Here is a 12,023-nt window from a genome sequence, read left to right as displayed (position 1 = left end):
TCTAGTGGAAGCGGTGTATATAACACAGTCATTGTCCATCGGATGAGATTCCACCTAGCTCATATCTCAATGGGTCTAAGAAGAATAGGACAGTTATTTGAATCTGCTCCGTGTGATCTCATCGTAGATTTGCAGCATCCTTGTTGGGCTGACTATGGTCGATTTCAGGAGTATATCCTGTCTTGGTTCTTTTGGGTTTGCCATTCTTGCCCACTTGTGACCAGTCCCTTTGTGGGGCCTTTCTCTATGGTTTTGGAGAGCCAGTGCCGTCTGATGATTCAGAGACTAGTTTCAGCTGTCTCAGCAATAAAATTCCTTCTTCATTTGTGGAGCAAGAGTGAGTGCCATTCTGATATGAGAATGTGAGTTTGAAAGGGAAGTTCCACCTGTACTTGATGTTTTCTTTAATGAGAATTTGTACCACAGGCTTCAACTCCCTTCTTCTCTGTAATGTCGTTGGAGATAGGTCTGTATATATCTGGATCTTGTTGCCCTCATAGGTAAGCTTGTGCACTGTTCTAGTTGCCTTAAGTAATTCTTCTTTAATGTGGTAATAGTGCATTTTCACAATGACATCTCTTGTAGCTGATTGGGTGGGTTTGGTCAGGGCTCGATGGACCCTGTCCATAAGGAGCATAGGGATCCCTATCTCAGGCGCCAGCCAATGGAATAGATTAGTAACATCTTCCGGAAAGTTCTTAAAGCTCTCTGGCAGATTTCTTATTCATAAGTTGGAACAACGAGATCTATTTTCTAGATCCTCTACTTGATCTTCCAGTTTTCTAATGTATATTGAGTGATCCAGTAGTGTAGTTTGTAGTTGAGGGATTTCTCCAGATAAGTCATCCAACTTCTCTTCTATATCCGATGTCCTATGTCCAATTTCATGAATATCCTTTTTTAGCTCTGATAGGGCCAACTTGAATTCTTCTTGGAAGATGGCTTTTATTTGCGTGAGTAGTTCTCTATTTGGTATATCTCCAAAGCTAGTTTCTTCCATGTCCATTTGACCCTGTTCAGCAATTTCTTTAATAGGCAATGTGTTTTTCTCTACTAGCCGTTGTTTGGGCTAAGTCTTAGTCAAATAGTCTTTAACAGAATGGCTTCTGCTTTTCATGCTGCTAGATTTTCCCTAAGCCTCTTTATGAATTAACACAGGTGTACAGTTATGAGGCAGTTTATGACTTAGAGCCCAAGATGAACTACGTTGTACCACACACGTAAAGATGTGTCTTTATGCTGATGCGTAGAGGTCAGATAGGTTTTATAGTTTCAGGTCATTGATACAGTTTGTCACTATGCCGTCATCATGTTGGTTTTATATGTCTTGGGGATACATCCCTGCCAGATACAGGTTCCTTGTCGGTGAGGGCTCCTTCACCCCTATTAGGGTCAGTCAGAACGTTGGTAGTATACTACTGTTTGGGCTCAGATATAAACTCCACACTTCTCCTGACTCTGTACTTATATGTGTTGTGGCCGGGTCAGGGTGCGGGGTACTGCAAAAAATTATTTTAATCTTCTCCCTATCTGAGATGTTCCGAATTCTGCCAAATTACCTACACCTTGAACCTTATATCACAATCCCTAGTCTCCTCTATCTCTTTATCTGTGGATTTCAAATGTTGTATCTTTCCTCTACCACACACTACCCCCCAGGGATATTGTCCTCACAGGACGATCACGGTAAGGGTGTTGGGGTATGACCAGACTGCCCCACTAGCATCCGGAAAGGGGAGGGGGGAGTGTATGGCTGTGTATAACTGATATGACTTAAGGAGAAATGAGGTGCAGTACTCAGGAATGTTGAAACCTTTCAGGGTGTAGATTAGATCCAATTCAGGCCTTTAACTTGGATTAGCTTTTCCCAGAGATTTCTCACTCTATCTGGATTCACTTGTGTTGGAAAGTGCTTTAATGTTTGGTATGTTTTACTGTGTGATAGTTGGGATTATTCCAAATTTAAATGTCATATAGGGACTCTCTGTCCTAGACTGTTATATTTCCGGTTCTGGTGCTAAGTCTCTCACTCCCAATTTGTATTATGTGTTTACACTCACGACTCCAAAACTCTCAGCAGACCTTCACCTCGGACTGGAATTATTAATAAAAAGCCTCAGCTGTACTATTCTGTTTTGGAGTGGAGCCCCAGCCCTCCAGAACAATCAATTTGTTAATCAGATTATCAGTTTACTGATGCGTAATGTAAAAGTGAAAAATATGGCGTCCTTTCCCGCCTTGCAGACTTAGGTTATGTAGTGCACTTTTCTCCTATTTCTCTTTCACTTAGAGGTGACTTTTATTGTTTCTCTATTCAGTGTAGTTTTGACCTCTTAACTGGGATTATATCTCTACAGCAGCCCCCGGAGCGGAGCCCCAACCCTCCGGTTACTGCAAACTATCCGGAAAACCTCAGCTGCAGGGAAGCCCCGCTTAGAACTTCCTGCGGCGTAGCCTGTATCGTTAAGATGTCGGTGTTGTTCCTAGGCTTCTGCACCAAACAAAGCACCCAATCTTTACCATTCAAGGTCTGCGTGTACTGTCCACCCAGGGAGCCCTTTATTCGTCAGATGGGCAAGGTTCCAATACAGGAGTAGTCAGTAAAGTAAGCATTATACAAATCTTACCCCTCCTGCTGTGATAGTCAAAGGTGTGTGATTTACTTTGCTTGTTCCTCCGATATTGCCCTGAACGTCTAGTCTCTTAGAGCGGAGCCTGGTTGTGGATCAGTACATTATAGGATTTGACAGACTTAGTGCACCCCCGGAGCAGAGCCCCGACCCTCCAGGCGGTGCAATCACAAGTGAAGTTGTTACAGTGATTCTGTATTCTGAAGCTCTATATAGGCCGTTGAGTAACTTAGTTTCTCTGTTTGCTAAAAAACCCTCAAATATTGCAAGGAATTGTTATCCTCCGGGAGTCCAGCCTTTTAGAAAGGGATTGCAGTAATAACATTTAATAGATACGAAGTCACGTACAGTGACGAAACGCGTCGGTGGGCGTGTTCAAGTGTGGTGTATAAGCAGTCTTTGAAGTTTAGGCTTGTTTATCTGGAATAACCGTGTTGCCTTTTAATGTAGTGCTATTATGCGCAAGGTATTTAATTAGTTTAGAGTGCCAACCGTTGAAAGTAAAAGGTTGATAGTGACGATATGCACATCCAACCAATCTTATATACTCTCGGCTTACTACTCTATCTAATACTTTAAGTTACACAGGTCCTTTTTAAACTAAGGCGTTTAGATATATATCAAGTGAACCAGATATAGTGTGAACTAGCACTTTACTTCTATCACGTATATGATAACGTTTGATAGTTTGTATCTAATCTGCCTACATAAACCACAGTAAGTGATGTTAAGGATATATATATTGATACTGTTTCATGCTGTACATTGAGTACTAGTGTAATAATTGACACTTGAATGAATGATGTGTTTCAGCATATAGGGATACCAGCTAGAAATCGGCTGACTGGGTTCAATCCCAGCAGTACGCAGGTAGGACGCCTTTGAGCGCATAGTTTGTGTGCCTTGTTTGGAATGTTCCTGAATCCTGTTTACACATCCTCACATCACGTTACATTTAACTGTCTAAGCACCAACTTGACCACACTGCCCTCATTTTTGACTTTTGTTTTTATTTTATTGTTGGATCATCATGTATGATGAAATATAGAAATAGATGATCATTTCCTATTTCTTTAATGTGATCCAATTTAAGAAAATTGTCTGTCTTTGCATATATGTTAAATAAAGTGTTATTTTTTATAAATGTATTCTAATAGTTGTTATGATACTCAGAAATATACCTTTTTATTGCTTTGGGCTAATGGAGCTCAAAAGAAACGCGACCTCTCTCTCCAGTGGCTAGCTCCGCCCCCGAGAGGTAAGTTTTTTTAATCAAAACGGCTGCTTTGTAAACTTTGATGAATGAAAGTGCCCCTGTTTTTAATAGTATTTTTAAAAAACAGGCTTTCATTCATCAAAGTTTACCTTCCCTTTTAAAAGGAACGTGGATGCAAGCAGCATTCCAGACACAGATAGTTTATTTTGACTATGTCCAACAGTTAGATGTGGACATTTTAATTAGATATTTTTATCATGCATTTTTAATTCTTCTCTGTTTAAGTGGAATATTTTACTTTGAGCGCTGAATTTTATACTAGTGTTTTAATTTGTTTCTGGCCTCTCTAGGGAGTGTGGGACAAGAACAATTTTACACAAAAGCAAAATGTGTTTAACGTTCTCAAAAATGCTGCTTTGGCTTTTATTTATTTAAAGGGACAGTTCACCCAAACATTTTCTCCCATTTAAATTGTTCCCAATGATCCATTTTACCTGCTGGAGTGTATTAAATTGTTTACAAATAGCTCCTTTACCCCTATTTTGGCATTTGAAACAGCTGATTTAGGTTGTGGTTTCCCAGCCTATACTGAAAGTTTTGATACTGGAGTCTCAACTATTGAATAGCCTAAGTAAACACAATCAGCAGAAGAAATTACACTCACAGTGGGGAGCAGGATAGTTAAAATGAAGGTAAAGTGAAAGGCTCTATTCTACATAATTACTGTTATCAAGCAAAATAAATATAACTTTCATTCATCAATTTTTACAAATCTTTATATTACCTGAGATATCGGATATTATTTTCATGTATTCGGCTTTCTGAAAATCAACCCGTACAATTTTTTTTTTTTATAAACAACGATCACGTTGTTGAGCCATCCAATTGATTCTTTGGCCGTTAGGCGGCCGTCAATTTACGTCATCATTACATGGCTCTTGATGCGCATGCGTGACATCTTCTACTTCGCATTTGCCAAGCGCGCGTCCACGTTTTGCGCATGCGCAGTAAAAACTTGAGTTTGTGGGCATATTTTGTACAGCATATGAACTCACACGGCAACTAATTTGAAGCATTTGTAGCGCTCCGATTACCGCAAGCATCTCTTTTTTTTATTGGTAAGTCTAAAACAATCAATGATCAATGCAAAGATCAATGTCGAAAAATGATGCGCATGCGCGATTATTCCATGCTCGATGTGCACGAGCTTAGTAGACACATATAGAGCGGGTGGGACCGCTCTATACGTCACAGTAACAGAAACCCGGAAATGGAGGATGGGAGGAGAATCAACAGGGAACGGTAATAGAAATATAGTTTGAAAAATACCCAAATAAATCATTATTTTTTTTAAATAAACCTAGCGACTGTTCTTGATTTAGTAAAAGGATCATAAATACGATTGCTGGTTAACAAAACTTTACCTTCACTTTAAGTAATAAAATGATAATTTTCCATTGTTCTCTCTATGTATTGAACTTTAGTTTTCCAGACAAATATAGGATAAGGAAGTAAGTCTGTGTACACAAAGTGATAACATAATAAGATCTGATATTACCTGAAGCTCAAACTATGGTAATAGGCTATGGTTTAAAAGCACAAAACCAGCTACTTCATATACACAAATAAACCTGAAAATGCAATTTATCATACATTTTATACTATGCAGCTGGTATGACAAGTCATTGAAAATACATTCATGTAAAAACAATTTTACAGTGTACTGTCCCTTTAACACTATATCAGCATCTCTTAAATGAGGGCTGGATAAACCTAGGGAACCACTAGCTTTTAGCTTTTTGGGTTATTCTCCATATATCTATAAACTACCACTGTTTGGCTCCTAAACGGATGTCTGGCTCCAAAATATTCTTGCTGGCTCCTAATTTTTAAATAGATTTGTCAAGCACTGTCTTAAAGGGACAGTCTAGTATAAATTAAACTTTCATTATTCAGATAGGACTTTTAATTTTAATCAACTTTCCAATTTACTTTTATCATCAAATTTTATTTTTTTCTCTTGGTATTCTTAGTTTAAACTAAACATAGGTAGGCTCATATGCTATTTTCTAAGCCTTTGAGGACTGCCTCTTATCACATGCTTTTTAAATCTATTTTAAACACAAAGAGACAGAAAGTACACGTGGGCCATATAGATACCACTGTGTTCAGGCACAGGGGGTTATTTAATATTTAGCACAAAACAATGCTAAATGTAAGACAATAGATAATAAACAGTCACAGTCATGTGATCAGGGGGCTGGAAGAAGGTTCCTAGATACAAGGTAATCACAGAGATAAAAAGTTTTTGGGGAATGGGTAATAATGGGATTATCTATCTTTTAAAACAATAAGAATTCTATGGTAGACTGTCCCTTTAAATACCATTATGTGCTGATCTGAGAGTCCACCTACCTGTTGTGTTGTAGCTAAATTCACAGCCAAGAAAGTTTGCTAGTGTATATTAGCCAATAAGCCCCTGGGTGAACTTTGAGGTCTTCCCCCAGACATTGGCATATGATCCCAGTTTCAATATAAAAAAATCAGTGTTTTTTTTATCTCTGATTATTTCAGTTTTTTGCAAACTGGTAATCTAGGCCTTTACAGACCCAACACTGGGTGTACATTATTATGTTTAAACATTTTCTACTCCTTGCTGTAGGCACAGATTCAGGGGTGTGGGTAAAAGCCGGATCCATGCCTAATTTAGACAAATACACACAAATGTAATTGTTTTCCATACAAACACATCCAGACACTTCCGGATCCAACAACATTTTATTGCAAAACATTTGGGTCCTTTCAGAACCAGCACTTTTTTTTTTACAGAAAAACAGCCGGATCCTGCCATATCCATGCCTAATTTAGACAGATACACACACATTTAAAGGGACACTGTACCCAAAAATTTTCTTTTGTGATTCACATTGAGCATGAAATTTTAAGCAACTTTCTAATTTACTCCTATTATCAAATTTTCTTCATTCTCTTGGTATCTTTATTTGAAATGCAAGAATGTAAGTTTAGATGCCGGACCATTTTTGTTGAACAACCTGGGTTGTCCTTGCTGATTGGTGGATACATTCATCCACCAATAAAAAAGTGCTGTCCAGAGTACTGAAACAAAAAAAAAAGCTTAGATGCCTTCTTTTTCAAATAATGATAGTAAGAGAACGAAGAAAAATTGATAATAGGAGTAAATTAGAAAGTTGCTTAAAATCGCATGCTCTTTCTGAATTACAAAAGAAAAAATTTGGGTACAGTGTCCCTTTAAGTGTTTTCCACACAAACACATCCAGACACTACTGGATCCAACAACATTTTACTCAAACATCTGGGTCCTTTCAGAACCAACACTTTTTTTCACCGAAAAACAGCCGGATCCTGCTGTTTTTCTGTAAAAAAAAAGTTTTGGTTCTGAAAGGACCCAAATGTTTTTGAGTAAAATGTTGTTGGATCCAGAAGTGTCTGGATGTGTTTGTGTGGAAAACACTTAAATGTGTGTGTATCTGTTTAAATTAGGCATGGATCCGGCGTTTTTTCTGTAAAAAAAAGTGCTGGTTCTGAAAGGACCCAAATGTTTTTGAGTAAAATGTTGTTGGATACAGAAGTGTCTGGATGTGTTTGTGTGGAAAACACTTAAATTTGTGTTTATCTGTCTAAATTAGGCATGGATCCGGCAGTTTTTCTGTAAAAAAAAAGTGCTGGTTCTGAGAGGACCCAAATGTTTTTGAGTAAAATGTTGTTGGATACAGAAGTGTCTGGATGTGTTTGTGTGGAAAACACTTAAATTTGTGTGTATCTGTTTAAATTAGGCATGGATCCAGAAGAATCTGGCTGTTTTTCTGTAAAAAAAAGTGCTGGTTCTGAGAGGACCCAAATGTTTTTGAGTAAAATGTTGTTGGATACAGAAGTGTCTGGATGTGTTTGTGTGGAAAACACTTACATTTGTGTGTATCTGTCTAAATTAGGTATGGATCCAGCAGGATCCGTAGGTTTTTCTGTAAAAAAAAGTGCTGATTTCTGAAAGGACCCAAATGTTTTGCAGTAAAATGTTGTTGGATCCAGAAGTGTCTGGATGTGTTTGTGTGGAAAACAATTAAATTTGTGTGTATTTGGCTAAATTAGGCATGGATCCGGCTTTTACCCTCACCCTATTTTCTACTCCTTGCTGTAGGCACAGATTCAGTTTTATGAGTCTTACAAAATATACATAAAGTATTAATATTTTAGCAACAGTAAGCCAATTGGCACTACTAATGCATTAATATTACAGACAAGGAGCACCACTACATTATGTAGCCAGCTAGCACTAATACAGTGTGAGTTATCTCAAGGCTTGTAAAAGCTCAGAAACCAGGGGTCACAGCACCTTATATTTTCTGACTTCTTGTTGGAATATTCTCCATAAATCAATATACGGCTCCTATTACAGATGTATGTTGGTTCAGTTTTTATATGAATTTGCCAAACCAAGATCTATAGACATACAGTAAAAACCAAACAAAAAACACGATTTAGTGGTCATTCATACATTCTGCACTTTTAGACGTCAACAAATAAAAATCATACATCTGCCAGACACACATTTGTTTGTACATAAAACAAGTAGCATAATAAAATAAAAAAAAGTTAGGAATCAAAAGCAAAATTCTTGGAGCCACGAGCTCTGCGCCTGTGGGGCCACAATTGGTTACACACACTGACCTTCCATCTTAGCTTCTCGTTCGGAACAGCTGATTCTACAGCGCATTTTTCAGTCAGAAACAAGCACACTACCAGCAAATGCCATTGCTAGAGATCTAAAGCAGCGGTAAGGAGCGCTGGCTAATGGTTAAAATCATATTTTTTTGTGCGGATATTCACTTCTAAAAACAAAGTCTGGAATGTGCGAGAGCGGAAGTGGAACTATATTTACAGGAGATGTGACAGCAAAACACAAACAGTAATGGCGGCACCTGTAAAAGACTAAGGGATTGTAAACTATATACCGAGCGGCCCAGCCTGGAGCCCACAGCGAACTGGATTTTGACAGGCACAGGGTCGTAAAGGAATCCCGACAGATCGCCAGCCCTGGAATGAGAAGAGGTCTGAAGCTGGGCTGTGGTAAAATCTGAGTTTCGCGGAATATACTATATTGTAACACACATTATTTAACTGTATACACTGTCATGGGGGTTCGTTTCAAGTCTCAGAATAATAATTGTCTGTGTCACTAGGACAAAATAATTCGTGGAATTTTAGGGTGTAAGTTCCCCGTTCTCCTCACCATATACATTCCCTACCATATACATCGATGTAACCTGGCAGATAGATTGTTGCATGCGTTGTTATTAAAGGGATACTAAACCCACATTTTTTCTATCATAATTCAGATAGAGCATGCAATTTTAAGCAACTTTCTAATTTAATCTATTATCAATTTGTCTTTGTTTTCTTGGTATCTTTATTTGAAAATCATGAATGAAAGTTAAGGAGCCGGTCCATTTTAGGTTCAGTACCTGGGTTCGGCTTGCTGATTGGTGGCTAAATGTAGCCACCAATCAGCAAGCACTACCCAGGGTGCTGATCAAAAAATGGTCCTGTTCGTAAGCTTACATTCCTTCTTTTTCAAATAAAGATATCAAGAAAACAAAGACTGCCCCCTGCCTGCCAGGGCCCTGTAGCGCAGCTCTCCTCTTGACTGCCAGGGCCACGTAGCGCAGCTCTCCTCTTGACTGCCAGGGCCACGTAGCGCAGCTCTCCTCTTGACTGCCAGTGCCTGTAGCACTTCTCTCCCCTTTACTGCCAGGGCCTTGTAGCACAGCTCTCTAACTTCCAGGACTTCATTGTACAACCTCCCTGCTGATATGACCCTATTATACAGCTTCCCCTTGACAGAACCCCACCATATGTCCCTCCCTGGCTGTCAGAACCCCACTGTATGTCCCTCCCTGACTGTCAGAACCCCACAGTATGTCCCTCGCTGGCTGTCAGAACCCCACAGTATGTCCCTCGCTGGCTGTCAGAACCCCACAGTATGTCCCTCGCTGGCTGTCAGAACCCCACAGTATGTCCCTCCCTGGCTGTCAGAACCCCACAGTATGTCCCTCCCTGGCTGTCAGAACCCCACAGTATGTCCCTCCCTGGCTGTCAGAACCCCACAGTATGTCCCTCCCTGGCTGTCAGAACCCCACAGTATGTCCCTCCCTGGCTGTCAGAACCCCACAGTATGTCCCTCCCTGGCTGTCAGAACCCCACAGTAGTCAGAACCCCACAGTATGTCCCTCCCTGGCTGTCAGATACTGTGGGGGCCCTGTCTGACAGAGTGCTGTACTCTGGGGCACTGTCTGTCCAGAGACTGCTGTATTTTGGGGCCGGTCTGACAGAGAGTGCTGTAGTGTGCGGCCTGGTCAGTCAGAGAGTTTTGTTCTGGGGCCCTGTCAGTCAGAGAAAGCTGTACTGTTACAAAAAGGACCTCACATTACATATCCCCCTGACTGCTAGGAGACCATAGCACAGTTCTCCCTGACTACCAGGACTCCACGGTACAGCCATTCCTGACTGACAAGACCCCACAGTTCAGTTCTCCATGATTGATGGGACCCAGAGTACAGCTCCATTCTGACTAACAGGACACCACTGTACAGATCTCTCTGACTGTTCGGACTCTGTTGTGCAGTCGACCCTGACAGGCTGACCTCATTATTTCACTTCAACCCACCGCTTTTAAAATGTCACATTTGATAATATATATATATATATATATACATTTAAAAAAATGCTGTAGTAAAACACATGAGAAATCATAATGTGAGGCTGTTTATGGGATTCCAGATTGCTTACTGCTGCTTTGCATTAGTAGCACCTCCCTGGTTATCATGTGGCCCCTTCTGATGCATTCATGCAGGGCAGCCTATACTTAACCCTGAGCTTCTGAGGGTTATAAGCAGCAAACCACTAACAAAGTGCACAGTAAATTGGGCACTGAGCTGTATACACCCATATGTATGTACTTTTATATACATATGCTTATATGGACAAACATATTTGTTAAACATTTTCATTTATTTAATGTAAAATTTAAATCTTGTCTGCAGTGCTTTATGATCACTCTGAGCACTGATATAAGCTGAAGTAAAAAACGGATTGGGTTGTGCACACTGCAAGATTATTTACTGTGTATGCCTGGCACGTCCCTATGGCAGGACTATGAAAAAGAAACTGTCGGCACTGCACCAGAATTGGCCCTGATCTGATTCCACCACTATTCCACCCTGCAACTGCTGGTCCAGTGCGGAAACAGCTACTGGCCCGATTAGCAGCGCAAGTTGCACCACCCAGTTGTCCGACTAGCTCTGCTGATTGGGCCAGTGGTACTTTAAAGGCTGTGACACACTGCAAGCGGAGCGGCGCGCAGCGTGTACATGCAGCTGTGTGCGCTCAGTGTGTCCTACCTTTTCATCTCTGAGCACTCTGTTGCGTCAGGTCGCATAGCTGAGCGCTCAGAGATGAAATATCTGAACTTCAGATGCGACGCGGAGCGAAGCAGCTGCTTTGCCTCGCTCCGCTTGCAGTGTGTCACAGCCTTAACTGTGTGTTGGACCTTATAAACAACTCTAATATTGGACTTCTCTTCCTCCTCTATTTTTTTTTTTTGTACTGCTGATTATTTAATTTCTTACCAAACACTGATTTTGGTCTGTTCCAGAGCATTAAACGGACAGTCAACACCAGAATTTTTGTTGTTTAAAAAAGAAAGATAATCCCTTTATTACCCATTCCTCAGTTTTGCATAACCAACACAGTTATAATAATACACGTTTTACTTCTGAAATTATCTTGTATCTAAGCTTCTGCTGACTGCCCCCTTATTTCAATTCTTTTGACAGACTCCTAGGTCACTTTACGTGCATGAGCTCAATGTTATCTATATGAAACATGTGAACTAATGCCCTCTAGTGGTCAAAATGTATTCAGATTAGAGGCAGTCTTCAAGGTCTAAGAAATTAGCATATGAACCTCCTAGGTTTAGCTTTCAACTAAGAATACCAAAAGAACAGAGCAAAATTGGTGATAAAAGTAAATTTGGAAGTTGTTTAAATTTGTATTCCCTATTCAAATCCTGAAAAAAAAAATTGGACTTGACTGTCCCTTTAAGCTTTGCTCTTATCATATATTCTGTTGTTTTTTCCTCA

The 12,023-nt window shown here is 40.0% G+C and overlaps 2 protein-coding genes across 8 annotated transcripts in view; one reads left to right on the top strand and one right to left on the bottom strand.

Moving 5' to 3' along the window:
- HARBI1 (harbinger transposase derived 1) overlaps positions 1-8,733 on the bottom strand; it is a 32,763-nt gene extending 24,030 nt beyond the window's left edge. Inside the window, exon 1 of the mRNA XM_053696503.1 lies at positions 8,554-8,733. The gene's annotated coding sequence lies outside the window, so the exon portion shown is untranslated. The remainder of the gene's footprint in view (positions 1-8,553) is intronic.
- ATG13 (autophagy related 13) overlaps positions 8,584-12,023 on the top strand; it is a 177,307-nt gene continuing 173,867 nt past the window's right edge. For 3 of the 7 annotated variants that reach the window (XM_053696500.1, XM_053696498.1, XM_053696496.1), the window contains exon 1: positions 8,584-8,952. The gene's annotated coding sequence lies outside the window, so the exon portion shown is untranslated. The remainder of the gene's footprint in view (positions 8,953-12,023) is intronic. The other 4 variants (XM_053696497.1, XM_053696499.1, XM_053696501.1 and 1 more) reach the window with 4 other exon arrangements.

The sequence above is a fragment of the Bombina bombina genome, unplaced genomic scaffold (assembly GCF_027579735.1).
Source record: "Bombina bombina isolate aBomBom1 unplaced genomic scaffold, aBomBom1.pri scaffold_368, whole genome shotgun sequence".
Lineage (NCBI taxonomy): Eukaryota > Metazoa > Chordata > Amphibia > Anura > Bombinatoridae > Bombina > Bombina bombina.
The sequence above is the reverse complement of the archived record's forward strand: the minus strand, read 5'-3'. Positions and strand labels throughout refer to the sequence as shown.